At 41.4% G+C, this 12,313-nt stretch overlaps 1 protein-coding gene across 4 annotated transcripts in view; it reads left to right on the top strand.

The window, feature by feature from the left end:
• The window catches only part of GALNT18 (polypeptide N-acetylgalactosaminyltransferase 18), a 225,191-nt gene that overhangs the window by 32,752 nt on the left and 180,126 nt on the right, over positions 1-12,313 (top strand). The gene's annotated exons all lie outside the window — the stretch shown is intronic.

The raw sequence follows: 12,313 nt of genomic DNA, 5'->3' as shown, positions 1-12,313 counted from the left end.
GGATTAGAGGGTAGGGACTGCTGCCCTAATCCTGTCACTTCCATGTTATGATTTTATAGAACACTTGCTCATTTAGTTCAAACTGATTTTCTTTTATTATTTTTCTTAAATTTGATGTCACTATTTATTTAGTTAAAAATGCTAAGGGGAAGTTCAGAACAGTTGGATTCAGTGCATGGGAATGTGACTGCTTTGCACCAATTTACTCACTACTGTCACCATGATATTTTCTGGAAAATCCCTTTACCAGGATTTTTCTCCTGAGAAGCCTCAGAAAAGAAACATAAACAATAATTATCTGATAGCTGTGGAATGAGGTCTGGGGGTTGCTTACAACAGGAGCAGCTTTGATTGGCTCCATGTGAATTGTTTTTAATTAATGACCAATCCCAGCCCAGCTGTGTCAGACTCTCTGCTCTATCAGGGGTTTTTATTATTCATTCTTGTCCAGCCTTCTGATGTCTCCTTTCTCTTTCTGTAGTATAGTTTTAGTATATAATATAAATAATATATATAATATAATATAAATAATATCTAATATATAGTATAATATATATAGTATAATATATATAGTATAATATATATATAGTATAATATATATAGTATAATATATGTAGTATAATATATATATAGTATTATATATAGTATTATATATATAGTATAATATAATATATGTAATAAATATAATACAATAATGAATCATCCTTCTGATAACTTGGAGTCAAATTCTCATCTCTCACCTCGTCCTGGGGACCCCAACCACACCCCACCAGAGTACCCCTGAAAGGTTATTAATTTGGGCTGTGCACTCCTCTGTGGATTCACAGGCTGGCATATTTGGAGATGGACACAGGAAATCCATTCCTGTCACTGCTGAGCTGGCAGTCCCCCCACTGGGATCACCCAAGTGACACCACTTCCCATTTGTGTCTCTTTGCTTAGGAAACCATGGTGATGGTGGAGGCTGCTCTGCTGCTGCAGCAGTGACATCAGCAGTGGTGCCTGTGTCCTGGCTGCAGTTTGCATGCTGGCACGGCTGACAAGATGCCTGCATTCATTCCATTTAGGATGTGATTTGGAGATTCTTACTGAGTTTAAGTGACAAATCACTTGCCAGCTGCAGGAATTGGGTGGTATGTAATTTGCTTTCCTGAACCCTGTGGATAGTGAGCCTTCAGGCTGAGAGAGGCAGCTCTTCACTTGGTCAATTTGTGAACCTCCAGCTTAACTCAGCTGCTGTTGGCTCCTGTGGGATTGGTGTCCAGAGGCCTCTTGGAAGGGCTGTCAGTTTAGCTGGCAGGTGTTTATTCTGCACTGCTGATCCCTGTTTCAAAGCAGCTCTGACACCAGTGAGCACTGAGGCTAACACTTCTGAGAGTAAATTCAAATAGCTTGATCCTAGAGGCTGCACTGCTTGAAGGGAAAACCTGACTTCTGGAGGCTGAGTGAATGGCTGCCATGGCCCAGAACACTGAACCCACTGTGATCATCCCCCCCTTGTTTGTGAGGCTTCTTCTGCCATAAATCCTGGTATCCTAAAACTCCAATCAACATCTTGGCATTCTAAGAAACACACTTTCTCATTTCTGAAGGGAGAGCTTGCTTTCTCAACTCTTTAATCTGAAGATTTGTGTTTTTTCTTACCAACTCTCCTCTCATGGTTACTTACTCCTAACAGATTTCTTTTATTATGCTTTCTAGCACTGGAGTAGTTTGCTACTAATAAGCTGCATCCTATAGCTGGGATATGTCCATGTGCCTAAAAGCACAGGTCATAGAGGAATATTGAAATTAAAATGCAGTCAAAGCTTTGTTCCTCTCTGAAGATATTTTACTCATGTTTTGAGCACATTAGTTTTTTCAAGGTGTTACTCTCCTTTTGTGCTACCTTTCAAGGCGGTGAAAATATGTTAAAATTGAGTGGACAGTGTACAGGTATAATTTCAAAAAATGGCATTGCTTTGTAGATTAAGCACCTGAACTTCATCCTGTGGTGAAATGCACATTTAGTGTGATTTGATGTGAACAGAAACCAATTTTCATGGCTTTGCAGTTCAGTTAGTGTAGCATTTCATTACAGTGACTGGGAGCCCTCTCCCTTCTTTCCTCTGAGTTACATCCAGCCTCTTCTCAGGCTCAAAGTAATGTGTCCTTTTTCTTGTTTTACCTTAGGAGTTGCTGACACTCCCATAGCTGCCTTGCATCTCATTCTGTTTTTCTCAGAGGTATCCAGGCAATTCAATTCCATTTTCCTCCCCCTTCCTTTGAAGAATTTCAAAGACCCAAAAACAGAACCCCAAAGATTGGTTGAAGAGATGACAGAAAGGCTGTGTTCAGGTTGCATGTGGGACTCTCAAAGTCCTTGATCCCCTCTGTCTGAAATCCCCACCTGTGCAGCTTTGGCTTGTTTCACTAGAATGCCAAATTCCCATGTGATGCCCTGAAGGGACTCACTGGTGGGCCATTGCTTGGGTTTGCTGCTGCCTCTGCTCTCAGTTCTGTGTCTTCACACTGCCACTCAGACCCCTCAGGTCTGCTGGCTGCTCAGAAGTCTGTTAAATCTGGTTTTGGTTGGGAAAGAGCAGGAAAGATTGTCACCATGATCTTTTCTGAAAAATCCCTTTGCCAGGATTTCTTCTCCTGGGAAGCTGGGAAGCCTCAGAGAAAAATGAAACCAATAATTATCTGATTTGCTTCTCCTGTGTTTTGCTGCTTTGGAATGGGGTTTGGACATTGTTTACCAGCTGGTCATTGTTTGATTGGTTTCATGTGAATTGTTTTGACTGAATGACCAATCACCATCAGCTGTGTCAGGACTCTGGAAAAAAGTCATGAGTTTTTCATTATTATCTTGTTAAACCTCCTGTAAGTATCCTTTCTCTAATCTTTAGTATAATTTTAGTATATATATAGTAATAAATTAGCCTTCTAAGAATATGGAGTCAGATTCATTCCTTCCTGCCCTGGGGGACCCCAGAAAATACCACAAAAGATGGAATGACTAAAAAGGATTTGGCTGCATGCTACAGGCAGATCTCTTTGTGGCTGTCAGGAGCTGTGTTATGACCAGTACTGTAGAGTGAGAGAGTTTATTTACAATTACAAAGTCTGCCATGTGAATACTGATTCACCTGCAGTAAAAAATAAAAAGGTGTCTTTTACATTTTGAGGCAGAATGCTCAAGAGCCCCGTTGTGAAGGTGTTGATGCATTTTGTGAGTGTGTTCCTGCAGCATGTCCCACCCCAAATGAGAGACATGCCAGGCTGGTTTTCATGCCTGTCAGTACTGGAATGTAACAGATGTGAAACTTGAAGGCAAACTGCTGTGAGCAGCTCCTGTGCTGCCCAGCACTCTGTGCTGGTTAATGATTCCTGTGTCTTCCCCAGGTGTGTGAAAATGAGTTAGAGCACCAGCAGCACTTGGAAGGATGTAGAAATAGCAATGCTGTGTGTTTCACAGGTACCACAGGTTGGAGGTATTTGAATCCTGATTCAGCCCCTATACTTTGAATGGATATCAATGATATTTTCAGGTATATTTCTTTTTACTTTCAACACAACCTACTTAACAAATTTCTGCTCCAGATGTCTCTTCCACCAGGCAAACCCTGTGAGTATGAGTCAATTGTACATTTCCATAAAACAGTACAAGTACTCCTCTCCTAATACAAACAGCTTTTAAACAACCTATGGAGACAGAACAGAATTATGGATTTGAATATTTATATCTATTGAGTATCAAAGTTATTTGGCTTGACACTGTATCTCACCTAATTCTGAAAGGTTTATCCAAAGCTCTTGTCTGGTTTTTTTTGTCTGTGTAACTCAGGACAGGCAGGATCCAGCTTCTGGAATAACCAGGATCTTGAACAAGTGAGAGATGGAGAACTTGAGATGCTGAGTTTTGTCATACAAAGTCCAGTAAGATATGCTAAAGCTGACACTGATCCTTCTCCCACTCAGTGGTGATGAGACAGCTTTTCTGTGGGCTAGTAGGTATGTGGATGTTGTGAAAAATGCCAATCACTTGTTTTTAAAATTTTAAAAGTTTAATAGTAATAAAATGGTTATAAAAATAGCAATATAATTAGAGTAATCATAATTTGGACAATTTGGGTTAGGACAATATGAGACTATAGAAACAAAGAGTTACAGACAGTCCAGGTGCCTCTTTCTGGGCAAAATAAGTCTGAAAAAGGCCCCACATGAACAGAGGATTAACCCTTAAAAGCAACAGCCTGGTGCACATTCACACAGCTCATCCATGGTGCATCAACTCCATTCACACACAGGATTCTGGCTGGGCAGGGTCAGCTTCTAACTCTGAATCCTGATGGCATCTCCAGGGCTGAGAGAGGCAGGAAGAAGTTCATTTCTCCTGATAATGGAGCAATAAATTCTCTTTCTCTGAAAGATTCAGGTGTCCTGTGGCTGCTATCTGGTGTGAGTTCACTCATTTAAAAAAAGTATCTTACATAGCATAGTTTCTATTTAAAAAAAAAAAAATTATAACCTAAAACTACATTTAACACACTACTTAAGAGAATTAATGCAGCATAACTCTCTAGCATAACACGTGTAAAATTAATTTATGATTGGCTTTTCACAATTATTAAAGTACTCATTTTTCACACTGCTAAAGAAGCTGAGCTGGCCAGCAGATCATAATGTCAGAGTCAGCTTTTCCTCAGATGCTTTATCCTTAGTTCCATGCTCCAGAAACATGCAAACCAATGCACGCTGAGGATATCATAGGGGTTCTTTGTTCCTCATGCTTTTTTAATCAATCAGTTGCTTGAAATGCTTCTGTGGTTTAAGGTGACTGGCCAGTTATTGCAGAATTTTATAGCAGCTTTAACTAAAAACTTTACAAAGTTATGCTGCATAACCCCTTCCTTTCAGCCAACAGAGCAATTGCTGCCATCTCTTGGGGAAGCAGCGTGGGTTTTTCCTTTCCCCCTGTGAGTTTGGGAGGGTTCAGTCCCTCACCATCAGGAGGGATGTGTCAGCACCAGTGTGTCAGCAGGACCCCAAGCTCCTCCCCACTGCTCATCTCCTTTGGAGGCTCTGCCTGCACAGTGGGCATCGTTTGTCTCTGTCCTAATTCCTGTCCAGCTGTAAACCAAGCAGGAGCATTTGCAAAGAAAAAATCCTTGCAGTGTATTGACAAAGCTGCTTCTGTGATTGTGTTAGCTGAAGCAGACAATGAGCTGAAATCCTTTCTGAATTAGGGTTTATGTAACTCCAACCCAATTCCTGGCTAAGCCTTGCAGCTCCATCCACAGCAGTGAGCACTGACAGCTCCTGGGTTTTGCTGCGGGCTGGAATGCGTGCCTAACACGCTCAGGCTGGAATTGTTCAGTCTGCTTTTTCACCCTGGCTCTGCCCTGCTTCACTGTCACTTCCCTGGGGCACTGTCACCTGGAAGAGAAGGAGGAGAGGCTCAGTTGTAGCCAGGGGTGCAGTCATTTCCAAGCAGAACAGGCTGGGATGCGGGGAGGAAGCCAAAGGAATGTGGTTGGTGTTGGAGCCCCTTGGTTGTTGCTGTTTGTTGGACAGGGCCAAGCTGGCCTGGAAGGGCACAGTCCACTCCAGTGTGTCTGAAAGCAATTCCTGTGAGCACTGGGGGCTGCCAGGAAGGATGGAGGGCTCCCACCTATCCCAGGTCTCTTACAGACTCGGGAGTGAGGGAAGGCCTCCCATCCCTTGTGGTGATGTTCACAGGGGTCCCAGGATGAGGGAAGAGATGAGAAAGTTGACTCCATGTTTCAGAAGGCTGATTTATTATTTTATGATATATATTATATTAAAACTATACTAAAAGAATAGAAGAAAGGATTTCCTCAGAAGGCTGGCTGAGAATAGAAAAGGAATGAATAACAAAGGTTTGTCTGTGACCCAGACAGTCTGGACAGCTGGGCTGGGATTAGACATTAATGAGAAACAACCACAGAGACCAATCCCAGACCCACCTGGTGCATCCCACAGCAGCAGAGAATCATTGTTTGCAGTTTGTTCCTGAGGCCTCTCAGCTTCTCAGGAGGAAAAATCTTAAAGAAAAGATTTTTCATGAAACATGTCAGTGACAATCCCTGGCTTCCTTTAGCTCCCCACTGCTGCATTCCTTCACCACTGTGTTGTTTGGAAAACAGTGAAAAGCAGTTGAGTGGTGGCATAGGTAGAGAGCTGGAAATTCTGTGTTCTTCTATAACTCTTTCAGATGTACCATGGGGTGAGGGCACAACCAAGTTCATTGGAAGCCATAATTACACCGTGTTTCACAACAAAACTATGATCAAAAGAAGTCCTCCCAAACCTGCACTGGAAATCACTGGAAATCCAGGAATTTGGATCAGCCAATTCCACAAAAGAGGAATTGGCTGATCCAAAGATTTGATCCAAGGTTTTAACACCAAAAAATCTCAATGGGACCGAAAACCAGTAGCACATATTATACAAATTATTTGAGTTTGAGTGGTAGATAAAGATACTTAATAAGAGGCAAAAAGAAAAAAAAAAACTTTTACAAAGACAATGCTGACAATCTTTAATCCTGTGTTCTGCATTTTGTAGACTTTGACATGTGTAATTAAAAAAAATGATCAGGCCATTTTTTAGCTTCCAACATCTGTAAAGGAGTAGTAGTTAGGATGTTGGGTTGTTCTTCCTGTATCTATTTGAAAATATTACATGGTAGACTTTGAAGTTAGAGCAAGAAAGGAACTTTATGCAAAGCAGGTGATGTTTTCCTTCCCAGACATTACTATTTAACTTTTTTCAGTTCTGTATCATGAAAATTTCAGTCCAAAGCCAAAAAACCCCAACTCTTCAGCTTCTATAAAATTTTTAGTGTGCATCCAGTAGCATTACGTTTTGGACAAAATTTCTGGTAAGGAATTAGTAAGATGAAAATCAGCTGATTTTTTTCACTCAAATAATATTTGGCTCTCAACTAAAGATTAGAGAGCTCCCCAAAGCTGCCATAGTCTGCATTTGAAGACTAATAGCAAATTCCCTGGATTATGACTGGTGGTTTTTCAGCTTCTGAGGAAAGAGGGGATTAACTGAACATGTCAAGTTGGGTTTGTTGGATTTTTGAGGGGGCAGTGGGAAGGGTCTTTCCATTTCCCTCCACAGTTCCAGAGATGAGAGTCTTCTCAGATCTGGTGAGTGTAAATTTGGAGCAGTGTTCAGGCTGATCCTTGAGATTTACATGCATAAAAGATTTTCTCAGAAGTCTTTGGAGTTGCATGAGGTTCTAACAACTGGAATTAAACTGGCCATGCCAGGCAGCACCTACTGTCAAGATACTGCTCAGGGAGAAAATGGAATAGAAAACTCCCTCTGGACTCCTGAGCTGGTTTTTTTTATCCTGTGGTGACTGAATCTGCACTTTGAGTTGAGGCTGATGGTGTTTTGTGATAAGTAATAGGGAAAATATTTATAAATTCACATTGGGGGCTTAAAGAAGGGATGTGTAGTTTAGGTTTTTTTTAAATCTTTTTTACTCTGAGTTGCAAAACGAGGTGCTGTTAGCACATTTCCCAGGGGTTTACAGTGGGATTAGGTGAAGTACAGCCAGTCTTTGACAGGGCTGAGGGAGACAAGTCAATCCTTGTTTTTGGTGTTGCTGGACACTGACAGAATGTCTCAGTTAATTCTACCCCATAAGCCTGACAGTCTGTCCTTGCTTTGACAGAAAATGCTGATTTCCATATTCAACCTTTTCTCTGTTTGCAGTTTTTCATGCTGCTAATCTAATGGATGGTGTGAAAAAATGTCCTGGTTCTTTTTTTAAGGCTTCTTGGGGCTTGGTGCCTTTTACCTGCCAGGCTTTTGCCTAGAAAACAACTGTTTGTAGCACTGAAATTTCTCATCAATTTTCATCATGTTACCCAGAGATTTTATTTATATTTAATATATAATGCACCTATATATGGTGTATCTCTAAATATTTACATTTAATTTTAATACCTATATTGCATGATTGTACTGTACAGATATTAGATTATATTTGTATAAACATATAATGTTTTTTTCCATAATATGCACATTTTTTCATGTGTTTCTTTGCTTTTTTTTTTCCATCTGTGGAGATGTATACATAATTTCTATGAATAATGACAACTTTTATGCATCTCTGCTCTTGAGTTGCTCTGTAGAGAGTATCCAGAAAAATTACCATCTATATAGAGTATTTCCCAATAGTAATTTGCTCTGTAGTCTGTAGCCTGCTGGGACTTATTATGCAAATGCTATATTTGTTGGCTCAACCCCATATTTTTCTGAAAGAATGGTTTTTTCATTGCTTTGGGGGGAAAAAAATTGACAAGGTCAGTATTCACTTCTTTCCTCACCTGTTATCCCTGTCCTTCCCTTTCAGAAAATTAAAGCAGATCACCTCCTGTTGGGTGTATAAATATGCCCTAATTGCTTCATGTCAGTAAAAGCACCAATACCCACATGCAGACAGAATAAAGCACTTGCTGTGGGGATGAAAAAATCCCTGCAGAGGTGGTTTGAAAACACCTTTGGAGCTCTCATTAAAGGTCTGATGTTCCATTCCTTAGCAGCAGTCAGCTGGAGGCAGAGACATGGGAAGCTGAGGCATGGTTAGATCCACATCCTCTGGTCATGTGCATTGTTTTGTTTTGGGGATTTGCACCACAAATATCTGAAATACAGAAGGGGAGGCTGCTGATGAAATAGGAGGCTGAGCAAAGTTGCTGCCTTAAAATATTTTCAAATTACAAAATACATGGAATGATACTGCTCCAGATGATATTGTAGGCAACAAATGAGTCTTAAAATCACCCTAAGCCATGAGAATTTTCCTTTCTAAATTTCATAATAATTTCTTATTATCACTTTTTAATTTCAAGCTGAGGAGCTCGACAGCAGCTGCTTCCAGTAAACGCAGTTAATGTGATCTTGGAATTTTTTTCTGGCTTCATTATGCTCTGAATTCATTCTTGACTTCTGTGTTGTCATAAGGATTTTGCAGAACTCACTCTTTTCCCAGAGCATCCACACACAGGGCTAGTAGATTCTGTTTGTAAATTCACAACTTCTGGGAATTCCTGGGCATCCTTCCCGAGGAACAATTCCCTGCCTCGGGGGTTTTTGCCTCTGGCCCAGGAACCAGTCACTGCTTTGGCTCCCTGAACTCTGTGTTTGTAAAAAGGGAAGTGTGGGAATGTGTCCTCTCGACAGAGTGACAAAAATATCCTTAGAAACGAAACAAGCCCAGAAGTTTCTCTCAAGTAGGTGGAAAGATGTCTCATAGGACCTGGGGGACTTCACCTCAGATTTAAGGATAGCTAATTGGGCAGGAGCCAAAAAATCCCTCCTGAGCAATTTACTGGAAAAAGAAGAGAACAAATAAACTAATTGCTGTGGTGAGGTGTTTTAGCAGGAGCAAGAACCTCTTGCCCCTGGCTGGGGTTTCTCTGTAAAGAGCTTTGTTATTTTGCCTTTTATTAAAACTTTTCTGTTTCCAGCACTGCCACAGAAGCCATCCTGCTGATTATAAAATCATATAAAATGCCCTCTGAGGTAGCTGAGCCATCTCAGGTGTGATACAAGTCTCCAAAAGCTCATAAGACCTGGCTCAAGGAGCCCCCTGTGCCAGGGAAGGGGAGGGAGGGAGGATGAAAGCTTTGTGCCAAGTTTGGTTCATTCCCTACTGCATTTGGTCATGGGTGGCACCAAGAGAAGTGAGATGAGGAATTTTCTTTTGGAAATACTGATAACCTTCAAGCTGTCAGTGTGATCTAGAATCCACTCACCTTTTTCTGGTTTTAAGCCCCTTGCAGTCCTTTTCCCCCTGACTGTACGAGGCATTCTGGGGCTTTAACAAGGCTGCTTTCAAAGCTTTGTGTCTGGCATTTCCTTCAGGTGGCAAACAACTCTTCTCATTGTATTAGCCAGCTTTTCACAAATCAATATTGCTTAGTTTGGCCACGTGGGTGCTTCTTGCTTTCCAACAGCAGACATCTCCTTTTATGTTTAAAATACTTTTATTTTTCTTTTAAGTGTTAAAAAATTACAGTATAGCAAAGGATAGACTAGAGATCTAAAAAGGAACTAATTTTTTTTTCCTTCTGTTTCTTGCACTTTTCCTTCTGTGGTTTCTTGCTCTTACTTCAAGCAGGTGTATGGAGGATACTCAGAAAAGGAAGAGCAAGCTCAGAACTGGCAACAATGAGCAGGCCATGTAATATTCCCCTTTCCACTCATTTATTTAAAAGTATGCTAAAAATTCCATGTGTGACAGAAAAAGATGTACTCACTTTTATGCTGCTGGAAAGAGAAGGTTTTGTGTGGAACTGGAGTGGGAGTGAAGAAAAACAAGAGCACATTGTGTTTGGGAGGCAAATCAGAGCAGTTCTCTTGAGCAGTGTTATTTTTTCAGCCCTTGTGTGCTGGAGGATTGGGGAATGGAGCAGATCCCCCAGAAAACCAAAGGATTACTTGTAGAGTTAGAAGGACAAAGGGAATATTATTTTTTTGTTGTTGTTGCTCTGAGATTGTGTGCCTAATTCCCCCCTGCTGTGCAACTCTCATTTGATTTTACCTGGAGAATAAGGACAGTAACACCAGCTCTGGGAACATTTTGTGATGATACGTTAATCTCAAGCTCTTGGAATCTAACTCTGCTGGATAATGTCCTAGTGGTACAGCACAGGTGAGATGTGAAGGATAATAAGGACCAGAAACTTAATGAAATTTTGAAAATATTCATAAGAAAATCTGTTCAGAAATCTGAGAGCTGTATGAGAGAGCAGTACTGAGTTGTAAGTCAAATTTGGTGTGAATTGGTGTCGTTTTGCAAAGACAGATGAGGTTAAAGGGGTCCTTTACTTTTGCCCTGGTCTATAAGGAATTAGGCAAATTGGCAACATCTCTGACTTTCTAAGAATATCCCCAAAGCAAGCAGAGATGTGGCATCAACAGTGCTGTCAAAGCAGCTAAATTTTGAATGGTGTTACTTTGAATCTTTGGTAGATCATGCAGAAAACCAAGATATGTAGCAGGAATATTTTCTTTCTCCTTAGCCCCTGAAAGCACAGCTTTGCTGGGATGTGCTTTAAGGGAAACCACCATAGTGTTTCTGCTGTAAATTGTCTTTTAACATTCTGCTCAGAGACAAAACACTGTTGTTCCCTGGCTAATATTTGTATTTCTCAGGATGTAAAGATGCTAAAGCAGAGTGAGATCTGAGGGAGCACAGAACCTGGGCTTTTCTGTGAGCAGGAAAGCAAACTGCAGAACCCTGAAGTTAGAAGAGTGTGAACACAAGGCTACCAAAAGGAAAAGAATCCTCACTTGAAGGCAGTGGCAGCAAAGCTCCCCTTGTGTTAGAGTGCTGCCCCGTTCCTCTGCCAGTTCCATTGCCTTTAACATGAATGAAAATGAATTAACACTGCCTCAGGTCTGCAGTTCCCACTACAGATGGAGACAGGAGAGCCCTTTGATGGATCTGCTGTGCTCAGTTAGGCTAAGCCCAGGTGGATCAACAAGAGGTGTGGGAGAGAGAAGCAAACAGCAGGAAAATGGGGATGTTGCTGGAGATGGTGAGCATTCAGTTTAAAATAAAAGCCAGACTTGGACTTGATTCTGCAGCTGATATTTGCTAATGTAGAATAAGTGAAGCTGTGGAGCATGAACAAATTGCCTTTAGGAGAAGGTGAATTTTATAAAGGACTGAAATGGGAGTCCTGGAGCCCTGTGTCAGAGGTAAATGCCTCCTGCATTGCTGCTCCTGCTGCTGCCCACTGTGGGTCCAGTGCTGCTCCCAGAGATTCAGCATCACTTACATGCCCTCACCTCCTCTCCTGCCTTACTTCCCACCATTTCTGTTTTGCTCCCTGCTCTGTGGAGCCCTGTGCAAACACCAGTCAGGGCTCCCACCCTGAATCTGCACTGCATCAAACAATCCTGGCATGCAAATGAAACAAGCAAGCGGATGGGCAAAAAGAATGCAGGCAAAATTAGAGACTGCTTTATTGTTGGTCTGCTGATGTGCAGAATTCCTTTCAGCAGTCCCTTCAGCCCACAGAACACTCTCTTACCTGTCACTTCAGGTGGTGGCAGACTGAGGCCCTTGAGGTTTGTCATGCTGCCACCAAATTTCATGAGATGTGGAAGTGAATTTCAGTCAAATGTTGTTTTCCACACTTTTGGATTGCACTTTTGGTAGGCAGTGGTGTGGTGGTCTTTGTAGCATCTCTCCTGTCTTGTTTTCCTGCTACACCATTTTTTATTACCTAACAGTGCTGGGTCAAATAAAAGAAGTCCTGTCTTGAGCAGC

This window comes from Serinus canaria, chromosome 5 (genome assembly GCF_022539315.1).
Source record: "Serinus canaria isolate serCan28SL12 chromosome 5, serCan2020, whole genome shotgun sequence".
In the NCBI taxonomy this organism is placed as follows: Eukaryota; Metazoa; Chordata; class Aves; order Passeriformes; family Fringillidae; genus Serinus; species Serinus canaria.
This window is presented reverse-complemented; position numbering and strand designations above follow the sequence as displayed.